Source organism: Schistosoma haematobium, chromosome 6 (assembly GCF_000699445.3).
Source record: "Schistosoma haematobium chromosome 6, whole genome shotgun sequence".
NCBI classification, from domain to species: domain Eukaryota; kingdom Metazoa; phylum Platyhelminthes; class Trematoda; order Strigeidida; family Schistosomatidae; genus Schistosoma; species Schistosoma haematobium.
The window spans coordinates 10,068,986-10,082,493 of record NC_067201.1 but is presented as its reverse complement, the minus strand read 5'-3'; positions in this window follow the sequence as shown (position 1 = coordinate 10,082,493).

The window sequence follows — 13,508 nt, the reverse complement described above, 5'->3', positions numbered from 1 at the left end:
ATTTTATATCTGGAACACTTTACCAGTCTCATTTGCAAAATCCACTTAATCATATGGAATCAGATTGTTCGAAATGTATGGCGCAAATACACCATTTTGTTTTCAGATCAACTTAATCTCATTACATTATAGAAATAAACTAATGGTCTCGGAAAAATTTATATTTTTCCTTCTGAAAATATCAATATAATAGGTTGTAATGGAGAAAATTGATTGCACAATTTCCAGCAAACAATTACATAATATAAGAAATATTCGATCATTAGGGTGAACATAATCAATTTTAGGTATGTAATTAACCTATAAACTAAAAAAATATGCATCTATGAAAGAAACGAGAACCAAGAAAATACGGATCAAGTCTTTCATAATAATAATGATAATAAGTAGAATCATTGCAAATAATATTAAGTAGAAGTGAACAAAATCAAGTAGGGTTTACTGTAAAGAGAGTTTGTCTAATGAAGAATACTTCTTATAGTTGATCCTTACTTTAAAATATTCCTGTGTAGACTTATTTGTATTGATTGTCTGGCTCTTATAAGTAGCGTCGAGTGAAGAATCTAAGTTCGAATCAATGTAAACTTGGTTAAGCTATAATGATAGATGCTTATTAGTTGGACAGAATAGACATACCCATCTGACTGCTACTTATAATGGCTTTATGTGTTTTTGTAAAAGTATTTTTGTTATAAGGAAAAATTGGAACTTGAATTTGGTGTCTATTACAACATGCACGAAAACATTATCCCTTAAACTGCTGAATCCGTTTGATCACCAACTTGTTCAATGCGTATGAATTTATTTATAAGACTTTATATGTCTGATGTTATGGTGTCAACTGATCTGATCCCAATTTGGATGAATGTATGAATATACTATAAATATAAATCTTCCATTTAACTTTGTATATTACCTAGACTAACCCCGTTTGTATGACGGCAGTAATAAGAAACCAAATACAGGTGGCGTTGTAGGAATTTACTTCTGGCATTCGTTTGTGGAGATAGGCCTAATAAACCTGTTTCGTAAATAGTTTTTGATAGCTTTCGCATTTATTTTGTTTATTTCCACAATCTGTACATTTATCACTAAACGATTGTACTTGTTGTTTGAGTGTGACCTTGATAACTACTTCCGTTTTGAATTACACATAGGACTACATTGTTAACTATGCATTAATAAATACACTCTTATACACACATACCTCGTTCTATCATCCCTGTGGATATAATAACTAAACTATTTATTAACTATCAACTATATTTATAGACTGTTGTGACATTCCTATTGCATTCTACGTCGAGAAAACTGGCTGGAGCCATATTTACCTCATTGAAATTATTAATTATCTATAATTGTGGATCTTTGGTACCAAGCACAGTGGAATAAGCAACGTCCCTGAACCTTTATTTTGCGTTAATGATTTATAAGTTGTTTATTGTTATATTAACTTCTGGACGTAATAACTTTATTACTATTCCTTTTTGGTTAATATACTGTTTGGTCCACCACACGTTTATCCCGACAGACGATCAGATAAAGGAAGCGAAAGGAAATGACGCGCAGAGGGGGAAAGTGAGTCAACTCAATTTAGTCAAGCGTTAATCAATATTTATATTCAGACAAAAATAAACCACAGATATGTGATAAGTAGGGTAAGCAATACACGCACATACGATCATATAAAAACAACCAGGTTAATAAGCGGACAAGTGACAAGGTCAAAGTGCAGCTCGAGTAGAATGAATAAATTGATCTGTCCAGAAGCTAGAATAGCCAATGTGGGCCTGACATAGCACCGTCCACTACAGTGTCAATAACTAATTGTGAGACAGATCAAAATTAACAACGTGGAAATGTGGACTCGTACAAATAAATTTGAATACTGTTTTAAACACACTCAACTTTAATTAGAACACTACAAATTCACAGTAGACATTGATAAAAATTTTAAATTTACCTAAACATATGTACTGAAAGAAGTGTTTTCCAGAAAAGATTCCAGCTTGATCAATATTGTCATTTTGTATAGAATACCAAAGAGAATTCAATAAAATGCGTTCAGACAATACTGTGTGAATAAGACAATATTTTTATATCAGCTTGTGATCTTGATATTTTATTAATATCTGTTTGTTGAACAAATAATCGATGGCTGAAAAACCGTTCAACATTGAGTAACTGTAATGACTTGACAGAATACTGGTTCTGCTACGTGTTCTAAACTGCGGACACGATTGTTTACTTGTTAATGCATAATGGAGCAAACACTGATATTGCTTGATTTAAAGGAAGAAAGGTAAGACCGATGATTAAGTGTCTATTGTACGCCAAACACAAATCCACTACTGATCAAAACAATATCTAAAGTTACTATGAAGTGTATGTCATTCAAATATCCAGTCAAAAATCAAATCTGAAATCATTGGACTGGCGGTAAGTTACATTGCATTAATCAATAACTGAATGTGTGTGTACACATTTTACAGTATAAATGAATTATCTGCTTTAACTAATCAATATAACTAAATTACTGAATAACATAATTGTACCCTCGTAACAGTAACGCGGTATGACTATTCGATTTAAGTATAAGACTGGACACTATCGTTCATTTTTTATTTCTTACAGAGTAAACCGTACGACTGTTAACTTTGAAATTGAACGCGTCTTAGTTTTTTTTTCATATGCCTTTAAACTTTTCGTAATTAATTGAAATATGTCATGAATGATGTTGTTCAGTGTAGCAGTTAAACAATATTACTCTAAGATTAATCCAGATAGCTATTAACTACGTGACTGTTCTGTTTAATGTGAATATTGAACACTCTAGCAAATTATTTGTTCAATGGTGTTGAGATAATGATTTGCACACCATTAACAATGATATAGAGTAGGTCACTTGTCATGGAATGGATTAGGCATATTTTAACTGTCACAACTAGTAAATTGTATACGACATATTAATTATTCAGTGATAAGTTTGACAATTATAATACTTGATTCAAAATGTGACACTATTCAATATAAAATTAAAATGCAGTGAATAAATGTTTTAGTTATTGTACACCTCAAGTATTTGATTAACATTTTTATTTGTTTGTGGTAAATTCTTATAACAGACTATTCTGTTGATATATCCGATTGATGCTTCTTCTACAGTTCTTGTTTTTGTGCCTTATATAGATCTAATTATTTCACTACTAATTCTTACTATGATTCAATTATCACAGAAATTTATTTCAGTGTAATAATGAGTGATTGTGAATCTACCCTTGTTCATTTTTATTTCACTTTCATCGAGACGAATATGTCCATGTGTGGTAAGTGAATAAAAAAAAACAACTGTAATTTACGTTTATCCAAACAAAATTCGATTGGGTTCATTATCCAATATTAAACAGACGAAACCAGATCACACCAGAAATACTTTTTATTCTTTCATCAGACATTGAATTAATTATATCATCAATTTAGTATGTTCTTGAAAAAACATACCAAATATATAATACTTTACTCCAGTTCTTTTTCCCCTTATCCCTCTTCCTATTCTTATTCGATTTGTCTTATCGTATACGACTACTTTCTATATGTAAATAAGTGTTAACTGGTAACTTATACTAGATAACAGATTACTTATGCGATTGTGTTGCACGTGAATGGTTGTAAAATGCTATTTCCTTCGTGGTGAAGAGATAGGGTTGTGGAGTATTATATATGTACGGCAATATCTAATCAAACGGTAGTAATATGTTGGTATTTGAACGCTAATTTTTATTCAAGGTAAAACCAAGATATCCCCAGTTATACAAATGAATTCTACAGGTAAGAAGATACATTTCAAATGTTAAAAATGTTATACTCTGAGTGTAGATACAATTGAAGTAATAAATAAGCAAGTCTCAATTATGGCGTCTCTCATTAAGAAATCCGTCAAACACACAATGATTCAAAGAATAAAATAAGGGCTATTAAACAAACAGAGCAGACAACATGCCACAAAAGTAAGTAAACAGAAAAAAGTTTCATATAACAAATACATCAAAAACTCAATGATCATGACTAAATCTCGTGTCCGTCAAATTAGTTCGTGAGAAATGGAAAATTACAAATAATAAGACAAACTGAGTACAATGACGGTAGTGATCTAGAATAATACCACTTCATCATAGCGAAGAGTATAGATTTCAACCAGAAAAGAGCAGAAATACGGCCTGAAAAGTACACCGTACATATATAATGATATGATAACTAGATGTATCGGAATTGATTTTCCAACTAGGAATTACCGAAATATTGTAACTTTAGGCGGGTAGAACTAGATGACCACAACTGAAAATACTAAATTAGTAAAGGTACGCGTCTTCTACGATGGTACTTTGTGTGCTAGGGGTACACAGAATAGCGTGAGTGAGGATGACTGTAAAAGAGAAAAAATAAAGGTTATCTGAATACCAAGCAGATGCACATAATGCACTTAAATTTAATAAAGAAGGCAACTGACATCAACTACAGACATCATAAGTCTCATATCAAGACAATCTTCGAACCGAAACTATGGGAAGGTGGTTTAACCCGCTACATATTTGGAATTAGTAATAAAAGCTCGATGACGTACAAAGTAATCATCAGTTAGCTTGAACACTACAAATTTGTAAATATGTTTTATTTTGAAATATCCACGAGGCATTTATTCACTTTTTATATCACTTACCCTAATTATATTTGTTACTGTTTTTCCTTGATGGTGTATAATTTTCCAAAGACAAATATGAACGCGTGACAATAGTTTATTTTAGCACTGCGCAGACTAGAGTACCAGCAGCCGTATGAAAGTAAGAGAAAAATGCTAACATAGATACGAATGAAAGCGCGAGTGAATAAATAAAAATGAAGAAGCACACATATACAAGGGTTAGCTAACTCATAGCACACTAATTGTCACTAGATACGTGTAGTGTCAATGAAATGTCACAGAGTCCTAGTTAAACCATCTAGCAGTGGGATCTGTAAAAGTAAAAAGCTTTAACTATCCCAGTCAACGTTGAGGACAGCTAACGCAAATTCATCACTTATAGCATTCACGAGCAGTGTCATGCGGCAGTCGTTGCGTCTTGTACTCTAGGCAACTATTAATGCTAATGGGATAAATGTTACCTGTGTTGACTCAAAAGCAACATGAAGCATCAGTAAGAAGTGAAACATCTGGCAGCAGAAGATTGAAATTAAAAGGACAGAAGGGAAATCGGAGAGCAATCGAAATAACGACAGAACGCGATGAATGGTGGGGTGTGTAAGGGATAACGCAGAGAAAATGTGCAAATGATGTATTTAATGTATGGTTTCCATTATTTGCTAAACCACTGTGCAATATTCCACCGAATATTAACTTGGCTTTCCCTACCTGAGTTCTCGTTTGCTACACTAGTACATGCTATTGCTCAATGGGAGTATCTGTAACAGCTTAGGTTGGTTGGTTAAGAGTTGACCCCAAACAACCAAGTATATGCCAAAACAGTATTGTTCAAGTATTCATTCACTTCCTTGTTTTGTATAAGCGTTATATTCCCTATTATCTTATATTGAATGTTGAGAGCCTTTGTTTGTCTGAACAGATAATCCCACGCTCCACTGTGACTGCGCTAAGATCGAAATAAAGACCTATTCACTACTTGTCTGGTTTCTTCTATCAATAGCACGAGGGTTACCTATAGACACGAAATTGGTGAGCCCTTTTGAACACAAATTTAACCTCATTTTTGTTATTAATATTATATTTTTTGTACTCAATCGTAAAAGTAGACCTGATTATCCGTAAACTAAGTTGGATATATAAATAGTTTTTTTTCTTTTTTTTTAATTACCTTAAGTTATTCATGTTATAGAAACCATTTTTTTCGTGCTAACTTTATTGCTATATTTGTCACATACCTCATGTCAGACTCAATAGAAACCCATAATCTGGATGATTTGTCACCAGTGGAGATAGACACTGTTATGACTACGAAATCCCGACTTCCAGAATTTGATCGTAGTGATCCTGAGTTGTGGTTTGCTCAACTAGAGCATTATTTCACGAGACACAATATCAAATCTGAAGGGATTCGCTATAGAGATTTGTGTTCTATCCTTCCTCCTTCAGTCGCCAAAGAAGTCCGTGACTTGATTTTAGATCCACCATCACCACAACCATACACCATCTTAACACGAGAGATAATGAACCGTTTATCATTATCAGATAGTCCAAGAATTCAAAGACTTTTTCAAGGTGAGACACTAGGTGATCGGTCGCCGTCACAGTTTTTACGTCACCTCCAAGTCTTAGTGGGTGATAACACAGTGGGTGAAGCAGTCCTAAAACAAGGATGGGTACAAGCTCTCCCATGCTACGTCCAACACTGTTTGGATGCACAAGATCCTGAAACCTCATTATCTCATTTAGCGCGTATAGCCGACAGAATAATGAAAAGAGGTCCTCCAACTGGATCAGGCACAATAAATCACACACAAAAAGTAGAATCAGCAAAAGACCCCGTAATAGAAGGACTCATTGCGAGTGTTAAGAGTCTCACTGAGGCTGTCACCAGAATGCAAATGGGTCATAGAAACAGGAGCAGGTCACCACAACGACCACGATCCGAGTCACAAAACAGGTCACAAATGTCCAGACAATCTGGGAAGTTTTGTTGGTACCACTGGAAGTTTGGTGTCAACTCAACCAAGTGCATGCAACCATGCGCCTGGCCTAAGCATAATTCTAAGACAGCGGGAAACGAGTAACCCCTCCCCAGGTCGCGACGACTGAGGAGGGGCGCCTAAACAGTCGCTTGTTTTATGTTAGAGACAGAAACTCTGGCTTGAATTTCTTGGTGGATACTGGCGCTGCTCTTAGCATCATCTCTCAAAATAAAACTGAGATTAGTCGAGAAACATCATTAATTACACTTCAAGCTGCAAATAAAACTAAAATCGCGACATTTGGGCACAAAACTTTAACCCTAGATTTGAGGTTCACGAGGCAATTCCCTTGGGTTTTCACGGTAGCCGACTTAGATCTGGCAATACTGGGGATGGACTTTCTAGAGAGATACGAATTTCTAGTTGACACCAAGAAACGGCGATTAACACTAAAAGAAACTTCGTATTACACAAAAGGCAAAGAAAGTCACATCAGCTCTCTTAACTTGATTCAAACTCCCCCAGTAACAACAGCGAAATTCCAAGATATACTCGCGGAATTTCCAAACTTAACTAAACCAAACCCACAGCCTTCTAAAGACAAACTAAAAGTAAGTCACACTATCAAAACCGAAGGTGCACCGGTTTTTGCAAAACCCAGGAGACTAGCACCAGATAAGCTCAAAATCGCTAGGGCCGAGTTTGATTATATGCTACAATTGGGTATTATCCGTCCCTCTGATAGTCAATGGGCATCCCCTTTGCATATGGTCCCAAAGAAGAATGAAGGTGACTGGCGACCGTGCGGGGATTACAGAGCCCTAAACCGTCAAACCGTACCAGATAGGTACCCAATACCTCATATCCAAGATTTCACAAACGGTTTACAGGGTATGAACATATTCACTAAAATTGATTTAGTCAGGGCATATCACAGTATCCCGGTGGCTGATGAAGACATCCCCAAGACAGCTATTACTACACCCTTTGGCTTATTCGAGTTTGTACGCATGCCATTCGGCCTGAGAAATGCGGCACAGACATTTCAAAGATTCATAGATAACCTACTTCGAGATATGCCATTTGCGCAGGGGTATACAGACCATTTGTTAATTGCCAGCCCCGATTTGCAATCACATGAACAGCATGTACAAGCAGTGTTGAAAAGACTGGATGAACATGGAATAAACATACATCAAAGTAAGTGTGTTTTCAGTGTTCAAGCTTTAGAATTTCTCGGTCACACAATAAGCCCAGAAGGGATTAAACCTATCAAAAAAGAAGTGGATACCATCAAACAATACCCCATACCTAGTTCTCTAACACAACTGAGAAGTTTTCTAGGTCTAATTAACTTTTATCGCAGATTCATACCAGGTTGTGCACAATTAATGCAACCTTTGACAGATTCACTTAAAGGAAAACCAAAAGAATTCAAACTGTCTTCTGACGCCATCGAAGCTATTAAACAGCTTAAAGATAAACTGGCTCAAGCAACTACGTTGATATATCCGAATTCTCTTTCCCCACTTGCTTTGATGGTGGATGCTTCAGATAAAGCAGTAGGCGGTACCCTTAACCAACTGGTTAAAAACGCCTGGAAACCAATTGCTTTCTTCTCGAAAAGACTCGCCCCAGCCGAAACAAGGTATTCTACCTTCGGGCGAGAACTTCTTGCAGTCTACCTGACCATTAAACACTTCCGACACATGTTAGAAGGCAGAGAATTTATGGTTTTTACGGATCACAAACCACTAACGAATGCATTAAAAGCGAGAGCCGATAAATACTCACCTCGATAAGTCTGACACCTTGACTATATATCACAGTTCAAAAGCGATATCCGACATGTCAAAGGTCAGGACAGTCAGGCGGCAGATGCTTTATCCAGACTAGAAATGAACGTGCTACAGCAGTCTACAGTAAACTTCGAAACGTTGAGACACGAACAAGAGCAGGACCTAGAATTACAAAACCTACTTAAAACAAACAATTCAAGTCTTAATTTAAAACAATTCCCATCACCTATCGATGGTATTCTAATTTATTGTGACACGACCAAGGCAATGCCGCGACCTTTCGTTCCCAAAAATATGCGAAAGTTGATATATGATAACTTTCATTCTTTGTCTCATCCTGGCGCAAAAGCTTCAACAAAACTAATCAATGCCAGATATATATGGCCGAATTTACAGAAGGATGTACACAAATGGGTTAGAGAGTGTTCAGCATGTCAACAATCAAAGATTAATCGTCACACAAATTCACCCATAGGTGTTTTCTCGCAACCAGATGCACGTTTTGCCCATGTGCATATCGACTTGGTAGGTCCTTTACCACGTTCAAACGGTTTTAATTATCTGTTTACATGCATAGATCGATTTACCAGATTCCCTATAGCCATCCCGATAGCGGACATCACAGCGGAAACAGTAGCCAAAGTTTTCATGCAGAACTGGGTAACCATTTTTGGTACACCCATAACAATAACGACGGATAGAGGAGCGCAATTCGAATCCGAACTATTTAATAACTTGACTAAACTTCTAGGCTCCAATAGGATACGCTGCACTGCATATCATCCTCAGGCTAATGGGATGGTAGAACGTTTTCACCGTCAGCTAAAAACCGCCCTTATATCTCACTCAAACCCCAATCAGTGGACAGAATTCCTACCGTTAGTTATGTTGGGAATACGAACATCTGTCAAAACTGACGCACAGTGTTCAGCTGCGGAACTGGTTTTCGGAACAACCCTGAGACTACCAGGTGAATTTATTAACCCTAATACTAACAGTCAAAAACTTAATTTGGAAAATTATGTAGATCAACTACGGGACCACATGTCTAAAATTAAGCCGATTAATACTCGTGAACGATCGCGCGCCGTATATATACCTAAAGACCTAAGCAATTGCACGCACGTCTGGATAAGATGTGACAAAATAAAAGCACCACTCAGTCCTCCATTTGAAGGTCCTTTCAAAGTCGTCTCAAGAAAATCTAAATATTTCGTGATAGAAAAACATGGAAACATCGACACAGTAAGTATTGATAGGCTAAAGCCGGCTTATCTAGATCATGAACCACCATACGTGTTGTTAGATCGTTTAACTGACAAATCCATTACGGAGTCGAAATGTAAAGATAATAAATCTTTACAAATGACTAAAACGGTTCGCTGGGCACATCCAATTAGTCAGTCAAGGATGTTGACAGTTTCGGCTGCAGGATAAAATCTAACCACGCAGCTAATCACACCCTGCATCTACTTAAAAATAATTTTTTTTTCCTCATTCCGTCTCACCGACAACTCCCCAGACCTTTTACCTTTGATATATACGTTATGTTAAATATTTTTTTAAAATACTGGACACATAAGCTAGGTATTCCGCAACGATGGCTGAGGATTTTAATCAGACTCATACAACTAACACTGGCAAATACAACGAATTCTAAAAGCAACCCAGGCGAGTTTTATAATTTCTTTTTCTGGTTAATTAACTATGTTGGCTGTACTTCTTATATATTTATATACATTTTTCACGTAGACTGGCTATACATATATACCATATGAACTACTTCTAAAAGTTTTCGGTTGAGGATATGTTCAGTAGCTTGATACGATTAATACTACCATTAATAAGTAGTTTTCTAGACAAAACATTTTGGATTAAACCATAGTCAAGTACTTATCAAAGTTCTCATCATTTTTTTTCATGTTTAGGAAACTTACGTAATGACTTAACCAGTTTCCCTGCAGCATGCTTTTTAGTGTGATCATATAACCCATCTTTATTGGCAATATTCAGATTTTTTTTAATTTCTGACATTTAAGAATCAATAACCGTGAAGATATAGTACAGTGCGTTACTGTAAGGTTACTATGTCAGCCGCATTGATTCCACATACCTAATTTTAAACAACTTATAAGGGAACTGTTTAGTAATCATAACATTGAACTGACAATATGAATATCACGACTATGCTAACGTTAAACCAATTATTATTAGTGGCCCATACAAAGTCCTGGAACTTAACATTAGCGTTATAAAAAGACATTTTATGTCAATAACTGATATATATATATATATATATTCGTTAGTTTAAATATAACGTAAAATGGAAATTTACTAAACTTGTAGTTTTTTTTTCTATCGTGATAATATTCATGTAAACAAAGAACTTATACTTTTCCAATATGGCACTTTGATATATCAATCTGTCCTCTTGTCATTTTTTCTCTCATATGTGCGCGACTTACGGGCAACAAACATCGTATTGAAGGTGGGCCTGGTGAACAAAAACACAGGCTCCACACGCACTCGAACCTCTGCCCTCCTGAATGCTAGACCGCGTGCTTAGCCGTCAAGCCACATCAGACCACGGAGAAAGTGACTTCAATATTTCCTTACACCAATTAATCACTCATAATACTAATGAGTAATAGGACTTACACACTTCTGAGGTGCAAACCAATTCGTTACTTGGATGAATTGACGATATATTGCTTCAATATATCATGCATACCTAAATCAAACAAGAAAAGGGTATTTGACACAACTGTACTTGATCCGCATACTCTACACAATTTTTTTGGCTTCTTAACCGTATATTCCTTTCCTTTTCGTGGGGTATTCTGATGCACCCTTGGTTACGCACCCAGTTGTAAAACGCGGTCGTTACAGGCTCAAGGTCACGCGTTTGATCGATTTTGTTAAAGAGTCCAACTTCTAGCAAGTTTACCCTTTTACATATATGCATTACAAAAGAGTATTTTTTTGTTTTCACGGTTTTTCGTGCACAAGATATCTACACTATGTCTATTCTCTTCCAGAATACCAATCCGTTCTGGAGACCAAGCACTTACGTGGAACCGAACAACTATCAATTACATTTATGTATTTCCATTTTGTATCTTATTATTTTATGCAGGCAGTGGAGCAGTTCTTCAGGTTTGCTTGATTTTCACCATTACCTTTGAAGTAGCTTCTTCTTTACTTTTTACTTGAGGGCGACTCAAGAGGCAGGTGAGTAAACACCTGATAGCCGGTCTGAGCACGGAAAAATCGTACCTCACCAACATGGTGTTGGGTAGCCCGCTCGCGGCACTTCCTCAGATATTCTTATTCCACATTCTCACACTTTCTCTTGAAAGCACGCAGCAAACCGTCGGCGATAGTTGTAGAAGAAATCACGTGCTACAAAATAAGATGACAAGCTAGTAAACAAGAGACATCCATGGACTATCGTTGACAGCGTCAGTCGTCACTGATTGTAAGTCAAACAGTGAGGGAGTTGATAATTTTCCCTTGGGATGAGAAATAGAACTAAGGTGTTTTCGATAGATAGGTTAATCGAACCGACGTTCCTACGGAAGTCGATTCTAGGGGGAAGCTAATGTAACAGCTTAGGTTGGTTGGTTAAGAGTTGACCCCAAACAACCAAGTATATGCCAAAACAGTATTGTTCAAGTATTCTTTCACTTCCTTGTTTTGTATAAGCGTTATATTCCCTATTATCTTATATTGAATGTTGAGAGCCTTTGTATGTCTGAACAGATAATCCCACGCTCCACTGTGACTGCGCTAAGATCGAAATAAAGACCTATTCACTACTTGTCTGGTTTCTTCTATCAATAGCACGAGGGTTACCTATAGACACGAAATATCTATCCTATTATTAAGACAGCATAATGAGAGTTACGTATTATCAAAAAATGAGACATTAGGGTAAACTTGAACGTCCCACTATGTCACTTGAAGTCGAGGAGACGCAAAACCGTCGACAACCGAGAACTACGTTAGTAATCTACATTAGTGAACAAGAATTTAAATTACTCAATCTGCGATGAGTATTAAATTTGTTTTTACTTTCCTAACAGATTTTCTTCACTATCTTCACTGCAGTTGCTTACTAATTACTGCTAATTTTAAGTGTCATATTTTAACGACAATTAGTATTCAAAATCAATTAACTAGCTCAGTCGATAAACATAACATAATTCTCTATATGTAGACAATCCTTTGAAAGTGTCTTCGAAATCTTTCATTTCTAACTCCCGGTTTGACTGGGTTCGGTGCCCTCGATTATAAAGCTTTTTACTGGAAACAGATTTGTCAAGCTCGGAATATCTGTGAAATCTCTAGGTTGCTGGAACTTACCTATTTTTAGCGGGATTCGAATTCAATGTATTTTTTCAACGTCATCTTGATGAAAGTACTCGACACACTGGTTACGAAATTAAATATGGAATATGTATTTCATTAGTATCATGTACCTGTCGTCGTCAATTAACTGGATTCAAAGACAAACACTAATGTCTTGAGTTCATACTACCGACACTAAAGTGGAAAGCTTGAATTCACTGAAATTTTAAACTTTTATTTTGGTGGCTGTGATTATCTGACACAGTATCTATGTACCTATCGACTACCCGCTCCCTATACATCCTGAAGTTATTTCGGTTGAGTAAGCAGCCAAGTGACAAGAATATTTGAACAAATCACTGAACGCCAACGAAAGTTAAAGGTTTCTTTGTATTATACAGGGGTCACTGTTGGAAGTGGAGAGGTGGAAACTGAGCAATTCATCTGATCCTGACAACGTACACAAGAATTTCCTAAAACAATTTGTAGGCGAATCGTTTTGACCACTTTCTTACATGTTCAGAGATCCGTGAACCACAAAAGAGTTTGTAGTGACATACTTTTGTCAAGAGAACGCGATTGGTGTAATGGAAACAATTATTATTATAACCAGTTGTACCAGGGATTGTTTTACCGTACTTGTTTGTTCAACTGTACCAAAACACAAACATTCTTCCG